At 40.8% G+C, this 22,316-nt stretch overlaps 1 pseudogene; it reads right to left on the bottom strand.

Moving 5' to 3' along the window:
• Nucleotides 1–10,516: 10,516 nt before the first annotated feature.
• LOC128627535 (G-protein coupled receptor 151-like) lies at nucleotides 10,517–20,570 on the bottom strand (annotated as a pseudogene).
• Between the last annotated feature and the right edge of the window lie 1,746 nt (nucleotides 20,571–22,316).

Here is a 22,316-nt window from a genome sequence, read left to right as displayed (position 1 = left end):
GAAATATTGGAAAATATTACATCTATTTAGTAGCAGCAAATCTGTGAAGAACCAAGATAAAAATGAAAAGAAAGAAAATGTGAAAATAAGCCAAACTGAGAATGGGAATGTGAAAATACAATACTTAAATTAAAAAATACATTAAAATCAAGAAACATTATGTGGTTGCCTGTTTATATCCACAGCCAGGTCCCAGTCCCACGATCCAGAAACGTTCCTTTGCTCCGAATTAAACTGGTGACCTTGGCTTTGAGAGATGTTGTTCAACAAACTGAGGCACTCAGGCCATGGATAAAAAGTAATGGCTCTTAATTAACTAAAAGAAGTAATTATATAATATTCTGTTTTTTATTTTATTTTATCTTATCTTATTATAATACCCCAAAAATGTAAAGACCAAAAAATTAATTCAATGGCATTGCACCAAATACAAAAACTGCTTCAAATTAAACAACCAGTAAGTTAAAATGACATGCTGTAGAAGGAAAAAAATTTTCTGCAAATTGTATTTGATAAGTAATCAATATCCAGGTTATATGAATGACTTGTACAAAACATCATGATAAAATAAGTAACCCAGTTTCTAAAATGGATATATACATATATATACACACATATAGTGTCATTAACTAGTCTATAAGGCAAAAATCAGGAATACATAATGGGATGAGACAGATTCTTTCATAAATGGACTGAGAGAAACTAAACCAATATACACAAAACATTGTAAGTAAACCTCTTTCTCATGTCATGTACCAAAATTAACTCAAAATGGATTAAAACTTAACATGTAAGATTTGAAACCATAAAAACAGTACAAAAAAGGACAGCTGGAAAACTATCATGACTCCTAAAAAATATTCTTTTAGATATAGCATGGTAGGCTGAGCGGACAAGAGAAAAAAATAAACAAGACTACAATGAAATAAGTTTTTGCATAGTAAAGGAAATCATTAAGAAAACAAACCAACCAATCTAATAAAAAGGAGAACATATCCACAAATAATTCTAAATATTCAAAGTATACAAGGAACTTACACCATGCCAAGTAAACAATCTGATGAAAAAATGGAGAGCAATGGATTCAGAACTCAATGGATTGAGTGCTGGCCTGTGAACCAATGGATCACCAGTTTGAACCCCCCTTAGGGCACATTCCTGTGATGTGAGCCAGGCTCCAGTTGGAAGTGTGCAAGAGACAACCACACATCGAGGTTTCTCTTCTTTTCTTTCTTCCTGCCTTCCCCACTCTAAAAATAAATAAATAAAATTTAAAAAAATAAAAGGTAACATAGAATAGAAAGAAAAATGGGCAGAGGAACTAAATAGGTATTTCTGTAAAAAAGACATAAAAATGGCTAATAGACACATGGAAAGATGTTCAATTTCATTCATCATTGAAAAAATGCAAATTAAGACTACAATCAAATACCACAACATTCCTATCAGGATGGCAATGATCAATAAATCAGCAATGACTACTGGCAAAGATGTGCAGAAAGGATGACCCCTGGGCACTGTTGGTGAGATTATAAATAAATTGGTGTAGCCACTGCAGAAAACAAGATGGATGACCCTCCAATATTTACAAACAACTACCACAGGACACAGCAATTGCATTTCTGGCAGTGACCCCAAAAATACGAGTACATACATTTCAAATGGTATACCCCTTATATCCACTGTAGCATCATTTACAATAGTGAAAATGTAGAATGGAATAGAATACAATTCTATTTTAGTGACAATAGAGGTGGTCTGGAAAAAAGTCCAAATCATAACAATAAATAAACAAGAATGATGTGCACCTCATGGATGTAACCTGGCAGCCAAGGAGAGTGGACTGGAATGTGCATGTGTGAACAAATAATGACTTCACTGTACTACCAGTGGGGCAGTAGACCCTACTGAGTCAGTATATGCACTATGGGGCTTTCACACTAAAATGACTGGGAGAGTAGAGCAATGAATCTGCATCAAATATTCTCATAAATTTCAACATTTCTCCATGGAGTCTAGTCACATGATTCAGAAGGTTGCCAGTATGGGCAAATGGTAAATAGCAGCTTCCGCACAAAAGTGCAATGTTCATGCATCATGTCAGATGCAGTGTTTTGGTGAAACATCAAATCACCCAGGACACTCAGGTTCCCTATAGCCCACATTTGGTGCCATGTGACTTGTAGTTTTGCCAAAACTAAAATCACCTTTGAAAGGGAAGATATCTCATACTGTGGATGACATTCAGGAAAATATGATAGGGCAGTTGATGGCAACTGGGAAAACTGTGTGAGTTCCAAAGGTGCCTGCTTGGAAAGAGACTGAGGTGTCATTGTCCTATATATGGTGTTCTCTTTAATGTCTTTGAGTAAATGTTTTTAGTTTTCATATTACATGTCTGGATACTCTCTGAGCAAACCTCGATTAATGTCAAAAATTATATCTCAATACATCTTCAAGTCATGACTCATGATGTGTTTATTGAAATAAAAGAAAAAGCAAACTGGAAGATGGCAACAGAGTAAGAAGGAGTAGATTCCACTTCCCCTTACACATGGGAGAAAAACCTGGCCGATTACAGAGGAACAGAGCAAAGAGCCAACAGTACCTGAGCATATATAAGAATAAAAGACCAAAAATTGTAGCTGACACTGAAAAACATGATGGTAAGGAGACTGCTGCAGGGAAATAAGGTCCCAGGGACCAGCACAAAAACCCAAGTTGCTGCAGCCTTGGGGCCAGGCCTGGTGTGGGTGCCTGGCACTGGGGCTACCACGGACTCCTTGGAAGAGAGCCTGGTCAACTGCTCCATGCCTCCCAGGCCAAGAAGGGTTTGAGCAGCACCAGGAGTGACCTGGTTGTCTAAAGTTGCAGAAAGGGTGATACAGGCTGCAGCCAGGGGGGAGCCCAAAAAAAAGATTTGGAATGGTGTTCAGAATTCAAAGTGTACAGGAATAATGGAGACACATGTAAGATGTCCTCACCCCTTCCTCCCCGCACAGGTGTGAGTTGGGGGGAAGGGACAGTTTTGTACAGCCACAGCCTTGCAGCTAATCCATGGCATTGTCTTTTAACACATCTATAGCCTTTGGCGGTCACTTGGATATGTTAAATGGCTGTGGCTAGGCTTGGAGCTAGGGGGATGAAGTCACTTCCCCCAAGATGTAACTGGGGGCAGGTCCCCCAAGTTACAGCGCCTGCATAGGGGCTTGGAGAAGATTGGCTCGAGGACATGGGATGATTACTGCCCAGACTAACGATGGCAGCCCAGTAAACTTGTATTAATACAGAAATACCGGCAGGTGTAACTGATCTTGGGAGGAGTCGGAAATAGGGGTACCGAGGAAGATGGGTGCTAGGATTTAAAAGCCAGACACAGCAGCTTTTGAGGGAGAGAGCCACGCGGTTTCAGCAGAGTGAGGACCCCCTCTTGGTGAGGTGAAAGAGGGAGCCACGTGGTTTTGGCAGGGTGTGGACCCCCTCTTTCCCAGGTGAAAGGGAACAACCACGCAGCTTTGCCAGAATGGAGATCCCTGCAGCCAGGTGAAGAAGACAGCCACATGCTTTTGGTGGAGTGCGGACTCCTACAGCTTTGGTAGAAGAGGCCCACGCAGCTTTGGGGTGCCCCCTTTGGCCGCGGGGCCTGAAAAGCAAGAGAGACTTTGATTGGAACTGGGTACAAAGGACTCTTGCCAGTGGACCATGAGAGGGTACCACAGTACTTTGGATTAACTCGAGATCCTGCACAGTGACACAGCTGACGGTGCCAGCGACCTGCAACACAGACCTGTGCTCTTTTCCTGATTTACAGTACCCGGAGTTGGGACAGTGGGAGAAGGGAGCGCTGTGTGGGTGAGGGTGTACAACCTAAAGGACTTTGATATTTTAGTGGAGGCATTAGGCCTGAATAGCATTAAATAAACATTTTGTTTCCTTTTCACAAATCTCTGGCTTTAAAAGATGTCTTTCCAATTGGCGGCGGACAGAAGAGCCCAGTAGATTTTAGTATTTTGTTTTTTGGGGAGGGGCCCCTGTTGTATAGCAGTTTTGGGCATTCCTAGGTGGGCCAAATATTGTATTGCCCCTCCCTCCGACCTCTTGTTCGGTAACAAGGGTAATAAGGACAAAGAAGCAAACACAAAAGGGATTTGATAACCTTTGTAGTCTGTGGTCACCGGCTTGGGAAAGTTGAGTCCTGTAGAGATGCACACTGACTCTGATAGTCACCAGTCTGGCTGGAGAATTGGGCTGTACTGAGTGGCAGCCTTGAGTAGGAGAAACTTTTCAAAAAGTAAAAGTGTTAGAAGGATTCTCAGGCAACAGCTCCTCTGCCTTATCCCTACCCAGCTAGGCAGCAATACTGAGGTTGGGCAGAAGGCCCTGCATTTTCTCCTAGCACTGGGAAGGGTTCTGACCCAAACCTGCAGCACCAGGCAGCCTGGAGGGGCGCACCTGCCTGCACCCCAGCCCACAGTGATAACCCCCAGGGTAAGAGCCCTCTGAAGAAGACCTGGATTCCCCACCTAAGGTTCTGGGGTGAGGCGCCAGAGGAGCTCTTGGTAGAATGCTCCCAATAGTGTCTGCATACATATTGGGAAGAAAGAAAGGCCACACCAATAGCCCCTCAGCCTGCTGCAGCCAGCAAGGCCAGAAAAACCGGTTTGGCCAGTTGGAAACCAACAAGACTGACACAAAATACTTGCAATTGTGAAAGGGCCAGAGTTGGACCCAAAGAGGGGACATCCCAACAGTTGAGACAGTGAGACAAATTTCACTTTGCTATTGCAGAGAAACTAAAACTACTGCATATTTGTATGATTATTATTTTTATTATTCTTACATCTTTTATTTTAATAGTATTTTTGTATTCTTCTTTTTTCCATACACTCTTCTTTGCTTGGCTCTTTATATTGTATCATTTGACAGGTTTTCCCTGTTCTCTCTCTCACGGTGTATTGCTAATTCACTATCCCTCATGTCACTTGTATTCCCTTAGCACAGTACTCAAAGTTCTATTCCCCTTATTTATGTTTTCCCAATTACATAGATTCTGTCATATGATTGTTGTTGTAATAATATTATAAAGAATAGCCGTTCCATAAAATTGTAAATACTTCACAACACCCCTCCTATATCTTAGCCCACTTCACAGGTTCCTCAACTCTATTACTCTATCGGTTAACTGTATTCTCTCACACACTACACCTATTTACTATTCTTTACTATCACCTTACCTCAGAATCTGACCTCCCACAACCTCACTACATTCTAGATCCAACTCACAAGCCTTCCCTCCCCAACAAGAGTCTTATCTTCTTTCCATCCTTTCTTCAAAGTGGCTAGTTCGGTTGAAGATCATAGTTAACACTATGAATAGCCTAACTATCTAATATCTCTAGTCTACCAGCTGCTACTGTAAATATCATAGAATACACTCCCTCCTGCTGTCATAAACCATTTTGCATTCCCCTCCAACTGATCAAAAAAAAAAAGAGTAGATGAAAGTGGAGAACACCAGTATACCCACTGGAAGAAGAAATACAACAACAAAGGAACCATTAACAGAGAACAACAGAAGATGGTGAAGAAGGGAGTAGAAACCACACAAAACTCAATCCAAAACCTATCTGGAAATACAACTAAATAGTGGGGAAACTACCCATTACACACAACTGAACAATAGAAAAAGAGAATTCTCAAAACCTTGTATACATGGGAGAACTAGCTTTAACACAACCTGCCCTCACCAGCACAGCAAATTACAAGAGTTGGTGGACACTTGGCTGGTGTAGCTCAGTGGATTGAGCGCGGGCCTGCGAACCAGACAATCGCGGTTCGATTCCCAGTCAGGGCACATATCTGGGTTGCAGGCCGGTTCCCTGCAGGCCAGTTCCCAGCAGGGGACGCATGAAAGGCAACCATACATTGATGTTTCTCTCCCTCTCTCCTTCCCTTCCCCTCTAAAGATAAATAAATAAAATCTTAAAAAAAAAGAGTTGGTGAACAGAGTGACCCTCATTTAACCAACTTGTGGGAAAAACACAAATAAGAAAGACTCCAAAACAATCACAACCCAAAGACAAACTCAGAGCCAACTTAAAGGACAGCCTAAGACCAGAGATCTTGGGAGATCAAGGAGACCACACCCCTGAATTTTATAGGTATTCTACCCCAGAAGTTCACACCATGAACCCAGGGAGCCAGAACAAATCAATTTTAAGAATCTGAAGCTAACAAGAAGAGTCTCACAAACAATGGGAATACAAAGTACCAATCCCTAAATGAAACAAAAGGAGGAAGCCTCAGAAAAAAATGCTAGATGAAATAGAAGCAAGTCAGCTATCAGATACTGAATTCAAAGCACTGGTTATCAGGAAGTTCAGAGAGCTCACAATGAGCTACCAGAAACTACAGGGGAACTACAATAAACTCACTGAAAAATATATCAACATGATAAAGCAAATAGAAACTATCAACAAGGGCCAAGAGGAAATTAAGAATACTATTCCTGAACTGAAGAACACAAAGGAAGGAATCAAAAGCAGGATCAATGAAGCAAAAGATTAGATCAGCGAGCTGAAGGAAAAAGTAGTAAAAAAAAAAAAAACCCAGAAAGACAGAGACAAGAAAAAAAGGCTCAGTAATAATGAAGAGGTATTAAGAGAAATGTAGGACAACATTTAAAAATGATAATATTTATACAAAAGGGATACCAGAAAGAGAAGAAGAAAGGCAAGGGATAGAAGACCTATTTGAAAAAGTCATGATAGAAAACTTCCCTAATTTGATGAGACAAAGTCACAGAAATCTAGGAAACACTGAAAGTCCCAATCAAGAGGAACTTAAAGAGGCCCATTTCAAGACATATTATTATTAAAATGGCAAAATTCCAAAACAAAGAGGGAATATTAAAGGCAGCAAGGGAGAAACAAAAAATAACATACAAGGGAGCCGTTATAAGGTTAGCTGCTCACTTCTCACTTCTCGATTAAAACGCTCCAAGCAAGAAGAGATGGCAAAAAATATTCCAAGTATTGAGAACCATAGGCCTGCAACCAAAGCTATTTTACCTAGCAAGGCTCTCAATCAAGATAGAAGACAAAATAAGAAGCTTCCCAGGCAAAAGAAGTCTAAAATAATACATCTCCATCAAACCAGCTCTGCAAGAGATGCTAAAGGGACTGCTCAAAGGAAGAGAAGGAAAAAAGAAAGACAGAGAGTAACACAGGTACAAAAATGGCAATGTATAAGTACCTATCAGCAATAACCTTAAATGTAAATGGATTAAATGTTCCATTCAAAAGACATAGAGTGGCTGAATGGATAAGAAATCATGACCCGCACATATGCTGCCTACAAGAGACCCACTCAGAACAAAAGACCTATACAGACTAAAAGTGAAGGACTGCACACAGATTTTCCAAGCAAATGGATAGGAAAAAAAAGCTGGGGTACAAATACACATATCACACAAAATAGAGTTCAAGAAAGGACCATTAAAAGAGACCTGGAGGTCACTACATAATACTCCAGGGAAGAATCCACCAAGAAGACAAAAGCATTGTAAATATATACTCACCCAACATAGGGGCACCCAAATATATCAAGAAAATCTTAGAGGAGTTCAAAAAATATTGACAGCAACACAATTATAGTAAGGAATTTTAACACCAGTATAAGAAATGAACAGATCTTCCAAACAAAATCAAGAAAGATATTGTGGAATTGAACAACACCCTGGATGAAATAGATTATATATATATATATATATATATATATATATATATATATATATATATATATATATAGAGAGAGAGAGAGAGAGAGAGAGAGAGAGAGAGAGAGAGAGAAAGCCCTTCATCCCAAAGAAGCTAAATACACATTCTTGTCAAATGCACATGGAATATTTTCAAAGAAGGACCACATGAGAGGACAAAAATGAGCCTCAACAAATTCAAGAAAATTGAAATTATTTCAACCATTTTCTCTGACCACAAGGGACTGAAACTAGAAACCACCCCAAGGAAGAAAACCACAAACACTCAAAATCATGGAGATTGAATAGCATGCTATTGAACAATTAATGGGTCAAGAATAAAATTAGGAAAGAAATCAAAGAGTCTCTGGAAAAAATATAAATGAACTCAAGACACACAAAACTTATGTAACATAGAAAAGGCAGTCCTTAGAGGGAAGTTCATAGCAATACAGGCCAAACCAAAAAAGATAGAAATGTTTCAAATGAACAACCTTACCCAGTGCTTACAAGAATTTGAGGAACAATAAAAATGACCCAGTGCAAGCAAAAGGAAGAAAATAACCAAGATCAGAGCAGAATTAAGTGACATAGAGACTAAAAGCACAATTCTAAGGATCAATGAATGCAGGAGCTGGTTCTTTGAAAAGATAAAATATATCAATGAGGCTTAGTGGAGGCTCATCAAGAAAAAAAAAGAGAACACCCCAAAAAACACAATCTGAAATGAAAGAGGAGAGATTTACAACGCACACCACAGAAATACAAAGACCTGTAAGAAACTACTATGAAGAACTGTATGCCAAGAAATTTGAAATCCTAGGTTAAATGGACAAATTCCTAAAAAAAGATAATCTTCCAAAACTCAGAAAAGATGAAGCAGAAAGTCTGAATAGACCAATAACAGCAGATGAAATTGAAGCAGTAATAAAAGTACTCCCATCACACAAATGCCCTGGACCAAATGGTTTACCAGGAGAATTTTACACAGCATTTAAGGAAGAGCTAACTGCTACTGCTCACAGATTATTTCAAAAAATCCAAAATGATGGAAGACTTCCAAACATTTTTTGATGAACCCAGCATCATCCTAATCCCAAAACCAGATAAAGAGACAACAAAGAAAGAAAACTTCAGGCCAATATTGCTGATGAAGATAGACACTACATTCTCAAAAAATATTGGCAAATCGCAACAAACAATACAAACTTACACCATACACCAAAATAAATTCAAGGTGGATAAAAGACTTAAATATAAGCTGTGACACCATTAAAGTCCTAGAGGAGAACATTGGCAAGAAGATCTCAGATATTTCACGCAGCAACTTTTTTTACCAATATGTCCCCTAGAGCAAGGAATATAAAGGAGAGAATAAACAAATGGGATCTCATCAAAATAAAAAGCTTCTGCGTGGCTGAAGAAAACAGTATTAAATTAAAAAGAAACCAACTGTATGAGAAAACAATTTTCCAATGATACTTCAGACAAAGGTTTAATCTCCAAAATATACAAAGAACTTACGAGACTCCACTCTAAGAAGACATCTAACCCAATTAAAAAATGGGAAAAGGACTTGAACAGACACTTCTCCAAGGAGGACATACAGAATATCCAGAGACACATGAAGAGATGCTTAATTTTGTTAGCTATCAGAGAGATGAAAATTAAAACAACAATGAGATACCACTTTACACTGGTCAGGGTGGCTATCATAAACAAAGCAACAAACAACAAATGTTGGAGAGGTTGTGGAGAAAAGGGGTCCTTAGTTCGCTGTTGGTGGGAATGCAGACTGGTACAACCATTATGGAAAACAGTATGGAATTTTCTCAGAAAAATAAAAATCGACCTGCCTTTTGACCCTGCAATTCCACTGCTAGGAATATATCCTGAGAATCCTAGAACAGATTAGGGGCTTTCAAGATGGCGATGGAGTAGGAAGAAACATATACCAGTTCCTACTACAAAAGGGAAAGAAACCTGTCAGATCAGAGGAGGAGAAGCCAGCAAGCCATCAGTTGCCAAGCATATATGAAAACAAGGACCAGAAACCTTGATGGTCACAGAGGAACCAGATGGTAGGGACACAGCAGCAGTACAGTAGTCTCGAAGATGGAGCAAAGAGGAACAGCAGGGATCTCCTTCAATGAATGGTTGGGGGACTAGCGCCCAGTGGCGAGTGCCCAATGGCGCCTGGGCCAACGTTCAGTACCTGGATGGCTCCCTCCCTGAGATATTTTAGCTGGGGCCGGCCAAGTCGCTCAGGAAAAGAGGAGTGGAAGGAATTTCAGCCTGCACACAGTTCGGGGGAATAAGCGCCTGAGGCTCAGTGTGTCTGGACGAGTGCCTGACATCGCCTGGGACAGAGTTTTGTGCCCAGACCGGTTCCCCGAGCTGCTACATTCCTAGAATTTTTTGGCCGAAGTTGGCTAGGGAACACAGACAAACACAGGAGCAGAAAAGATCTCAGCCCTCTTACAGTTCAGGGTTTCAGTACACACCATGCAGCGTGCCATGAGGTGCACACAGAGTTTCTAGGTCAGCACCCAGTCTACAGATCAGCTCCCAGCTTCCAGTCTATCCCCCTCAGACTATCTGGAAGCCCCGGGCACTGAGGGGTCCTGGGGAAAGAGCTGAGACCATCAACCCCCTCCCTTTTTGGCCAAGCATGGGGGGGGGGGTGCCAGAAGAGACTTGTTTGATGGAGTTTGTGGAGAGGGTGCTGAGGAAAAAGAACCCCCAATGAGGACTCTGTGATTACCAGCCCAGGGAACTGATAGGTACAGCCTGGGGTTCTGAATCCAATAGACACAACAGCTCGGTCTGCTGCACGCCCAGCTTGCCAGTAAACCCGAGATTGGGCAGAGGGCCTAGAACTTCCCTAGAGAATGGGGGCAGGTTTGTGCTCAATCCTGAGAGAACCAGGCAACTAGGCCAGCACAGGTGCCTGCAAGCACCACAAACTAGCCCATGGCTGTAACCCCTGGGAGGGGAGTGCTGTGAGGAAGTCCTAGTTCCCTGTTGTAGGGAGCTGGGGAGAGGCACCAAGTGTCTGGCTCCTGAGAGAGGGATGGCAGAAAAATCAAAACAGTCGACCCTCAGCCAACTGCAGCCAGAAAAACCGGTTCGGCTAGTTTGAAACAATAAGTGACATTTCCTTTTGTTATTGTTTTTGTTTTTTTCTTTCTCTTTATTTTACTTTATTTTATTTCATTTTACTTTTCTTTCTTTTTCCATTCCTTTTCTTTATCTTTTTGCTTTTTTAAAGTAATCTGTTATTTCTTTATTTTATTTTATTTTATTATTTTTTTAATTTTATTTAGTTATTTTCCAAGTACAGTTTTTTGTCTATTTTTCCCATCCCAGCCTCCCCCACCCCGTGCTCCCCAGCTCCCTCCCATTTCCACCCCCCTTAGTTCTCGTCCCTGTGTCCTTCCTATTTGTTCCTCCAAATCCCTCCCCCATTTTCCCCTTAACTTCCCTTCCTTCTCCCCTCTAGTCACTATCCCCTTGTTCTCTATTTCAGTGTCTTTGTTTTTTGGTTTTTTTTTTCTGCTTGCTTGTTTGTTTTGTTGTTTAGCTTCCTGTTAAAGGTGAGATCATATGGTATTTGTCTTTCAACCCCTGGCTTATTTCACTCAGAATAATGCTTTCCAGTTCCATCCATGCTGTTGCAAAGGGTAGTAGCTCCTTCTTTCTCTCTGCTGCATAGAATTCCATTGTGTATATGTACCACAATTTTTTGATCCATTCATTTACTGATGGGCACCTAGGTTGCTTCCAACTCTTGGCTTTTGTAAATTGTGCTGCTATGAACATTGTGGTGCATAGGTTCTTTGATATTGATGTTTTAGGGTTCTTAGGATATAATCCCAGCAGTGGAATTGCTGGGTCAAAAGGCAGGTCGATTTTTATTTTTCTGAAAAAATTCCATACTGTTTTCCATAATGGTTGTACCAGTCTGCAATCCCACCAACAGTGAACTAAGGATCCCTTTTCCCCACAACCCCTCCAACATTTGTTGTTTGTTGCTTTGTTTATGATAGCCATCCTGACTGGTGTAAAGTGGTATCTCATTGTGGTTTTAATTCGCATCTCTCTGATAGCTAATGATATTGAGCATCTCTTCATGTGTCTCTGAATGTTCTGTATGTCCTCCTTGGAGAAGTGTCTGTTCAAGTCCTTTTCCCATTTTCTAATTGGGTTGGGTGTCTTCTTAGAGTGGAGTCGTGTAAGTTCTTTGTATATTTTGGAGATTAAACCTTTGTCTGAGGTATCATTGGCAAATATGTTTTCCCATACAGTTGGTTGTCTTGCTAATTTAATACTGTTTTCTTTAGCCATGCAGAAGCTTTTTATTTTGATGAGATCCCATTTGTTTATTCTTTCCTTTACATTCCTTACTCTAGGGGACATATCAGTAAAGAAGTTGCTGCGTGAAATATCTGAGATTTTCTTGCCAATGTTCTCCTCTAGGACTTTAATGGTGTTATGACTTACATTTAAGTCTTTTATCCACCTTGAATTTATTTTGGTGTATGGTGTAAGTCTGTGCTCAAGTTTCATTTTTTTGCATGTAGCTGTCCAGTTCTCCCAACACCATTTGTTGAAGAGGCTATCTTTACTCCATTTTATGTTACTGCCCCCTTTGTCGAATATTAATTGACTGTAGAGAGTTGGGTTGATTTCTGGGCTCTCTGTTCTGTTCCATTGGTCTATGTGCCTGTTTTTATGCCAGTACTAGGCTGTTTTGATTACAGTGGCCTTGTAATACAGTTTGATATCAGGTATTGTGATCCCTCCTACTTTGTTCTTCTTTCTCAAAAGAGCAGCTGCTATCCGGGCTCGTTTATGGTTCCATATAAATTTTCGAAGTGTTTGTTCTATGTCTGTGAAATATGTCATTGGTACTTTAATAGGTATTGCATTGAATCTGTATATTGCTTTGGGTAGTATGGACATTTTGATGATGTTAATTCTTCCAATCCATGAACAAGGTATATGTTTCCCTTTGTTTGTGTCTTCCTTGATTTCTTTCTTCAGGGCTGTGTAGTTTTCTGCATACAGGTTTTTTACCTCCTTAGTTAGGTTTATTCCCAGATATTTTATTTTTCTTTTTGCTATATCAAATGGGACTTTTCTCTTTATTTCTGCTTCTGCTGATTCACTGTTGGTATACAAAAATGCCTTTGATTTCTGGATATTGACTTTGTAACCAGCTGTTTTGCCAAACTCATTAATTAGTTTGAGCAGTTTTGGGGTAGAGTCTATAGGATTTTCCATGTACACTATTATGTCATGTGCAAACAGTGACAGTTTTGCTTCCTCCTTTCCTATTTGGATGCCTTTTATTTCCTTTTCTTGCCTGATCGCTGTGGCTAAAACTTCCAATACTATATTGAATAGAAGTGGTGAAAGTGGACATCCTTGTCTTGTTCCTGATCTTAGTGGAAAAGCTTTTAGTTTTTTCCCATTGAGTATGATATTGGCTGTAGGTCTCTTATATATGGCCTTTATTATTTTGAGAAATGCTCCCAGTATTCCCACTTTGCTGAGTGTTTTTATCATAAATGGGTGTTGTACCTTATCGAAAACTTTTTCCGCATCTATTGATATGATCATGTGATTTTTGTCTTTGCTTTTGTTTATGTGATGTATTACATTTACTGATTTGCAAATATTGAACCATCCTTGCATCCCTGGGATGAATCCTACTTGATCATGGTGTGTGATCTTTTTGATATATTGTTGGATGCGATTTGCCAATATTTTGTTGAGGATTTTAGCATGTGTGTTCATCAGCAATATTGGCCTGCAATTTTCTTTCTTTGTTGTGTCTCTATCTGGTTTTGGAATTAAGATGATGCTGGCTTCATAAAAAGAATTTGGGAGTTTTCCATCCTTCTGGATTTTTTGGAATAGTCTGTGACGAATAGGAGTTAGCTCTTCCTTAAATGCTTTGTAGAATTCTCCTGTGAAACCATCTGGTCCAGGGCTTTTGTGTGATGGGAGTTTTTTGGTTACTGCTTCAATTTATTTTGCTGTTATTGGTGTGTTCAGATTTTCTGCTTCTTTTTCACTGAGTTTTGGAAGATTGTATTTTTCTAGAAATGTGTCCATTTCCCCTAGGTTTTCAAATTTCTTGGCATACAGTTCTTCATAGTAATTTCTTACAATCCCTTCTATTTCTGTGGTATCAGTTGTAATCTCTCCTCTTTCATTTCTGATTGTGTTCGTTTGTGTCTGCTCTCTTCTTTTCTTGGTGAGCCTATTTAAAGACTTGTGTATTTTGTTTATCTGCTCAAAGAACAAACTCCTGGATTCATTGATCCTTAGAATTGTGCTTTTAGTTTCTATGTCATTTAATTCTGCTCTGATCTTGGTTATTTCCTCCCTTCTGCTTGCTCTGGGCTGTCTTTGTTGTTGTTCCTCGAGTTCTTGCAGGCATAGGGTTAGGTTGTTTGTTTGAAATGTTTCTATCTTCTTTAGGTAGGCTTATATTGCTATATAAACTTCCCTCTTGGGACTGCCTTGGCTGTGTCCCATAGGTTTTGGGTTGTTGTGAGTTTATTTTCATTTTTTTCCAGAAACGTTTTGATTTCTTCCCTACTTTCATTCTTGACCCATTTGTTGTTTAATAGCATACCATCAGTCTCCATGATTTTGGGTGCTTTGGATGTTTTCCTTTGGGGTTGGTTTCCAATTTCACTCCCTTGTGGTCAGAGAAGATACTTGGTATGATTTCAATTTTCTTGAATTTGTTGAGGCTCGCTTTGTGTCCTATCTTGTGGTCTATTTTTGAAAATGTTCCATGTGCATTTAAAAAGAATGTGTATTTAGATTCTTTGGGATGAAGGGCTATATATATCATTAAGTCCATTTCATTTGGGATGTTGTTTAATGCCGCAATATCTTTGTTCATATTTTGTTTGGAAGATCTGTCCTTTTTTGATAGTGGGGTGTTAAAATCCCCTACTGTAATTGTATTGCTGTCAATATCTTTCTTAAAGTCCTCCAAGATTTTCTTTATATATTTGGGTATTCCTATGTTGGGTACATATACATTTACAATGTTAATGTCTTCCTGGTGGATTCTTCCCATGAGTATTATGAAGTGACCTTTTGGGTCTCTCTTTATGGCCTTTTTTTTTTTTGAAGTCTATTTTGTCTGATATGAGAATTGCTACCCCAGCTTTTTTTCTTGTCCATTTGCTTGGAAAATTTGTTTCCAGCCTTTCACTTTTAGTCTGTGATGGTCTTTTGTCCTGAGGTGGGTCTCTTGTAGGCAGCATATGTGTGGGTCATGGTTTCTTATCCATTGAGCTATTCTGTGTCTTTTGACTGGACCATTTAATCCATTTAGGTTTAAGGTTATTATTGATAGGTACTTATTCATTGCCATTTTTGTGCCTGTGTTCCTCTCTGTCTCTCTCTTTTCCTTCCTTTCTTTTAAGCAGTCCTTTTCGTATTTCTTGTACGACTGGTTTAGTGGAGGCATATTCTTTTAGACTTCTTTTGTCTTGGAAGCTCTTTATTTGGCCTTTTATCTTGATTGAGAGCCTTGCTGGGTAAAGTAGCCTTGGTTTAGGACTCTGGTTCTCATTACTTGGAATATTTTTTTCCATTCTCTTCTTGCTTGCTGTGTTTCCATTGAGAAGTCAGCAGATAACCTTATTGTGGCTCCTTTGTATGTTATTTCTTTTTTCTTCATTGCTGCCTTTAAGATTCTCTCTTTGTCTTGGAATTTTGCCATTTTAATGATGATGTGCCCTGAAGTGGGCCTCTTCTTATTATGAATCTTTAGTCTTAGATATTCTGTATAGATTTTCATCAAGTAAATTTACTTATTTTAAGCAAATGAAGATAGCTCGTTGAAATGTGTTAATTACTATGTTAAAGAAAAAACCTCACCCCTGGCTGGTGTGGCTCAATGAATTAAAAGCCAGCCTGAGAACCAGATGGTCATGTGGGTTCAATTCCCGATCAGGGTGCATGCCTGGGTTTTGACCAGGGTTCCCAGTAGGGGTACACAAGAGGCAACCACACATTGATGTTTCTTTCTGTCTCTCCTTCTCTCCCTGTCTCTCTAAAAATAAATAAAATCTTTAAAGAAAAAACCTCATTGTGTGGACAGATTTTGAGCTTTGTTTATGTGAAATAAAATTTAATTGATGAAGTCAGCACTAGCAGGATCAGGAAGAAGCTAAAGGTAAGACAGCTTTTGACAGATAAACTGCACTCCAGCCAGTACATACAGAGCTAAAGAGCATCCCATGAAACAGCCAGTATGAACAAGAACCGACTAGGAGGGGTTGAATGCCTTGTGGCACAAACATACAGTGCAGTTTTTTTGGCAGCCTGGTTTTAATTCTGAAACATAATCACTGTTCCTAACATGACATTCTGTGTTCTCAGGGGACAGGATCATTGTCTTTTTTTTAAATGAAAACACTTTTATTTGTTGATTTTATAAAGAAGAGGGGAGGGGGAAAAGAGAGAGAGACAGGCAGACAGACAGACATTGATTTGTTGTTCCACTCATTTATGCATCCATTGGTTGATTCTTGTATGTGCCCTGAGTGGGCATTGAACCCACAACCTTAGCATATTGGGACAAAGCTCCAGCCAACTGAGCTGCTCAGCCAGGGCACACACAGGTAATATTTTAATTAAATTCTTTATTTTGAGACAGTTGTAGACTACTTTGTAATTGTAAGGAAAAATAGACAGATGTCCAGATTTTCCAAAGGTAGTGTTCTACCAATGCAAAATTGGATCTTGATGTTGGTACAGTAAAGATACAGAACCTTTACACCACCACAAGCCTCCCTCATGTTGCTTCTTTATATCTACTCTATTCCTTAACTCCTGGCAAACAATAATCTGTTATACAAATGGAATGATACAGTATGTATACTTTTGGAATTGCAATTTTTTTACTCAGCATAATTTTCTGGAGACTCATTAGGTTTCACGTGTATCAATAGTTAATATCCTTTTTATTGATGAGTATTGTTCTATGGTATGGATATGCCAGTTTGTTTAAACATTCACTCACTAAAAAATAATTAAGTTGTTTCCAGTTTTCAAATGTTCTGAATAAAGCTGCTGAAAACATTTGTGGACAGGTATTTTGTGTGAATATACATTCCATTTTTCTGGAATAAATGCCCAGGATGCAATTGTGTATTTAGTTTTCCAAGAAAATTCCAAACTGCTCTTCAGTATAGCTGTATCATTTTACATTCCCACCAGCAATATACATACCTATGTACATATACACACACATAAATAAATATATATATATTTATATATATATATATATATATATATATATATATATATATATATATATATATATATGTATGATCCAGTTTCTCTGCTTTCTCGCCAGCATTTGGCATTGTCATTATCTTTTTATTTTAAACATTCTGATCGGCTTATAGTTGTATTTAATTGTGATTTTTTTAAATATATATTTTATTGCCCTGGCTGGTGTAGCTCAGTGGATTGAGCATGGGCCTGTGAAGCAAAGGGTCACCAGTTCGATTCCCAGTCAGGGGACATGCCTGGTTTGCGGGCCACGTGCCCAGTAAGGGACACATGAGAGGCAACCAACATTGATATTTCTCTCCCACTCTCCTTCCCTTTCTCTCTCTCTAAAAATAAATAAACAAAATAAAAATATGTATTATATTGATTATGCCATTACAGTTGTCCTATTTCTCCCCTTCATTCCCCTCCACCCTGCACACTCCCTCCCCTTCCATTCTGCCATTTAGTTTATGTCCATGTGTCCCAAATTCTTTAGATTTTATATTTCCCATGCTATTTTGCCCTCCCCCCGTCTATATTCTACCTACCATCTATGCTACTTATTCTCTGTACCTTTTCCTCCCTTCTCCTCCTCGCACTCCCCTGTTGCTAACACTCCATGTGATCTCCATTTCTATGGTTGCACTCCTGATCTAGCTGTCCTCTTAGATTGCTTTAGTTTTAGGTGTGGTTCTTAATAACTCTGAGTTTGCTGTCCTTTCACTGTTCATATTTTTATCTTCTTTTTCTTACATAAGTCCCTTTAACATGTCATATAATAAGGGCTTGGTGATGATGAACTCCTTGAACTTGACCTTATCTGAGAGGCACTTTATCTGCCTTTCCATTCTGAATGAAAACTTTGCTGGATAGATCAATCTTGGATGTAGGTCTTTGGATTTCATGACTTGGAATATCTCTTTCCAGCCCCTTCTTTCCTGTAAGGTCTCTTTTGAGAAATCAGCTGACAGTCTGATGGAAAATCCTTTGTAGGTGAATGTCCCCTTATCTCTTGCTGCTTCTAGGATACTCTCCTTCATTTTAATCTTGGCTAATATAATGACGATGTGCCTTGGTGTGTTCCTTCTTGGGTCCAACTTCTTTGGGACTCTCTGAGCTTCCTGGATTTCCTGGAAGTCTACTTCCTTTGCCTGGTTGGGGAAATTCTCCTTTATTATTTGTTCAAATAAGTTTTCCACTGGTGGCTGTTCCTTTCCCCCTTCTGGTACCCCTATAATTCAGATATTGGAACATTTAAAGATGTCCTGGAGGTTCCTAAGCCTCTCCTTAATTTTTGAATTCTTGTTTCTTCATTTTTTTTCTGTTTGGTCATTTTTTCCTTCCTTCTGGTCTACTCCCTTGATTTGAGTCCCAGTTTCCTTTTCATCACTCTTGGTTTCCTATGCATTTCTCTTCATTTCACTTAGTTTAGCCTTCATTTGTTTCTCTAATTTGTGACTAAATCAACCAGTTCTGTGAGCATCTTGATCACCAGTGTTTTGAACTGTGCATCTGATAGGTTGGCTATCCCTTGGTCGCTTAGAATTATTGGCTCTGGGGCTTTGAGCTGTTCTTGAGCAATAATATTTTGGTCTGTTCGCACCTGTTCCATACGAGGGGTGGAGTCTTAGGTGTTTACCAGGGCGGGGCGACCTAGTCACTGGTTTGTGATGTTGTATGTGGGGGCAGGGTCAGAGAGGGGCAATGGCCTTTGTTCCACTCTCTCTTGGATTTTGGTCCCCTCTGCTGCTTCCCACAAGCAAACTGGGCCCCCCTGGTGCTGGCTCCCAGGTGTGTGGGCCTGTGCACCCTCCAGGACCCTGTGGGTCTCTCTAACAAACTCTCTGTGAGCCTGGGAGCTTCTCCCAGCACCTCATCCCCGAAACTTTTTTCAATTGGTGCTTTTAGGCTTCAATTCCCGTTTCTGGGGCCCTAGCCTGCACAGTCTGTCTCACTGCTCGCTCCTCTGCCTGGTTTATCTGCACGTGAATGTGCGACCTTGGTCAGCCAGCTGCCTTGTGCCCCCACTGAATCTGCCTGTTGTTACCCCACACCTGGGATCTGCCAACCCTGCCTGCACACCTGGGTCATTCCAGCTGATTTTTCCTGCCCAACTCCGCTCTGCCAGTTGCTGACTCCGCCCCTCTTACTAGTCTGGTTGAACGGTTTGTTGTTGTTGGACTTCTGTACAGTTCAATTTTCTGTGTTTTAGTTGCGTTTTTGTTACTAAAACTTTGATGTCTTTAAACTTGGTTGTGTGAGGAGGCACAATGTTTCCACCTATGCCTCTATCTTGCCCGGAAGTAGGACCATTGTCTTGCACACAAGGAGTCATGTCCCTCTCATGCCCAAACTGCTCTACATCAGGGAGGATGGGGATCTCTGCCTTCCCACTTTTCTCTTTTTCTGATATGGATATTGGGAACTCTGGAGAGGAAACATTGTCAGCACTGACCTCTGAGTGACCAGCTGATGGTGCCTGACACTCTGAGGTAGCCAGGTGTTTTTTGGTTAGCATTCATTTCCATAAACCGTTCAAGACTTCCTTGAACTCTTCCAACATCACTAGAAAAGTGAGGGGATTTTCTGAAGAGATGGAAAACATCAGGACTTGAGACAGGGCTATGAAACCTTGTGGTGGGGCCAGGCCTCCAGCCCTCAGATGCCTCATCCACAGACACACTGTACACCCAGGGAGCCACAGTACAGCAGAGGTGACAGCGATGCTCACCAACATCCCTGTGAGCTGCTTCGAGTGCATTTGGTTTCTAAGATTTTGAGTCTTAGTTCCTTGTTTTTGACATTGGCCATAAGCTCTCCAGAAATAAAAGCTGTCAAAGAGTAATGGACAGCAAAATACTAGAAGAGGGTACAGCTTCCCAAACATTAGCATGAACTCTTTGGCCATGGTGTGTACGTCCACAAGGCACATTTCCACACATGTGTGAAGACTGGTGGTGCTAAAGAAGCATTCTGGCAGGGACAGCAGGCTCACCACAGTCCAGAGAGCCACCAGCACTGACCAGATGGTGCAACTGTGGATACTTACTTGCTTGGCTGGGTCACTTGCTTACATGAAGCATCCTTTGGCCACTGCAACAATGGTCAGGCTCTTGGCTGCCATGCACAAGTGGATGAACCAGTCTAAGGATTCACAGACAAACCAGCCTAGCTCTCAAAACACCTCTGGAGTATGCTGTATCTTGAAGAGGTACAAAAGGAGGAGAGAGAGGTCAGCCAGGCTGAGGTTCAGAATCAGGGAGTAGATCAGGGACGGCTTTTCTTTCCATGCACTGTGAAGGCAGATGCCAATCACATACAGGTTCTCCACAAAGTCCACAAGGCAGACAGCCACCAAGTGAGCTGGTACTGTGGTTCTCCAGTCCTTGGAGTCAGAGGTTAGGTACTCTCTAGCAAACTGAAGGTGAGCAAGGGACACATTTATGGTGCTAGAGTTGGAGACTGCAAAGGTGGCTGCCAGCATCACTTTTTCCATTCTGCCTCCTTCCAGAGGTCAGCCTTTTTGTCTTTTTGCCTTGGCTATTTTGTATAGGAAGTAAATACACTGTCGTCAGTGTTAAATGATGCTGCTGGATCCTTGCCTTACCTATCTTCTGGGAGCAGAATGTGGAAGGAAGTTGACTACTAAGCTCTTCTCTGCTGCACAGAAAATCCATCCATCGACTGCCCTGAATGAGAGGCAGCGGGGGCACATGATTGCTGCTCATTAGCAAATCTAATATCAGTGTCAGCCCCATGGAGAAAAAAATCCATATACACAAAAATGATAAATGAGGAGAGCATAACATGTAAGTGGGTTAGGTTCCTGGGGGTTCAACAGAGCCAGTCAAGGCAATTATTTTCAACCAGCTGTTTCTGAAATCTTGACTGGAGTCTGTAATTCGGTAAACACCACATTCTGGAAACTTATACATGCACCAGAATCACCCCGGCAGTTTGATTCAGCGGATCTTGGGTAGATTACAGCACATTTCTTTTGTCTTGGAATGCTGAGCAGCCCTTCAGTAGAGGGAGTATTCTATTCTGAGACTGACTGAAAAAATTATGGAACCATGGAGATTGTAGCTTAGAAGGACCAAGCCAAAAAGGACAGTACTAGGTAGGAAGGGAGGACAGATGAGGGCTACAGGAAGAAAGGAAAGCACAGAATGCTGGGACTCAGAATTTGCTGCCTTTGACACCTGGTGTCCCTGGCACATGGGCCTCCACAGTCACACTAAAGCCCCAGCAATGGGGCGGCTGCCACCCCAGATACCTCGGCTGGGTCCCAGGCTGCTTCTCCTGACAGAGACACCACCCATAGTGATAATGGCAACAGGTAGCTCCTGGAAACTCAGAAGCACTGATAAAACAATGGCAAATCTCAGCTGTAGACATTTTTTTAAATTTCAAATTACAAGGGACCCCAGCCCCCTTAATTTTCAAAAGACCCCAGACAAAGCAAATTGGTGGCCAAGGTTTTAAGTGGCTTCTGATCCAAGCAGAGCTGCGTGTGACCTCTTAGCAGGGATGGACAAAGTTTACCCTATAGCTGAGCTCCAGGAAGGGGTGAATGATACAGGCAAGCCTCAGAAATAGATGGTGTTCAATTCTAGGCCACCATAATAAAGTATTGCCACAAATAGAGTCATCACCTTTTTGCTGGTGGAGGGTCTTGGCTTTCAGTTTGTAAAGGATACAACATCTGTGGAGCACAGTGAAATGGGTTATGCCTGTAATAGCCATGATAGATTGTGTGAGTTCTAAGTGCCACCGTCCATGCTAAGCGTTCTCAGGACAAACAGAGAGGGTACTGTTAATGCCCCTGCTAGAGATGATGACATCAAGGCATAGAGAGGTGAAAGGACTTGCCTGTGGATCTGAAGACCACACAGCCAGTAGATGACAGAGTTGGGAGGGGAACCCCTGTGGGTCTGTCCCCAGAGTTGGTATCCACAGCAGTCTGCTATCTGGCCCCACTAAGGATGCTGTGAGCTATTGACTCTTAAGCACTGAGATTGTGAGACTAGATTTCAGCTGAGCAAGCATATGTCAAGCCCTTTGTCACCAAATACAAAGCCCTTCCTGTTTGTCATGCACGATACCAACCCCCCGGGAGCTCAGTGTGATAGAGAGTCCATTTCCTTAAGGAGCTACAATCTAGTTGAGGAGATAATCAACCAAGAAAGGTCAATGACAACACTATAAGCATCTGGCTAATGATGCCTGGAAGAGGGGCACC

This window comes from Artibeus jamaicensis, unplaced genomic scaffold (genome assembly GCF_021234435.1).
Source record: "Artibeus jamaicensis isolate MK-2021 breed Jamaican fruit bat unplaced genomic scaffold, CSHL_Jam_final contig_432, whole genome shotgun sequence".
In the NCBI taxonomy this organism is placed as follows: Eukaryota; Metazoa; Chordata; class Mammalia; order Chiroptera; family Phyllostomidae; genus Artibeus; species Artibeus jamaicensis.
This window is presented reverse-complemented; position numbering and strand designations above follow the sequence as displayed.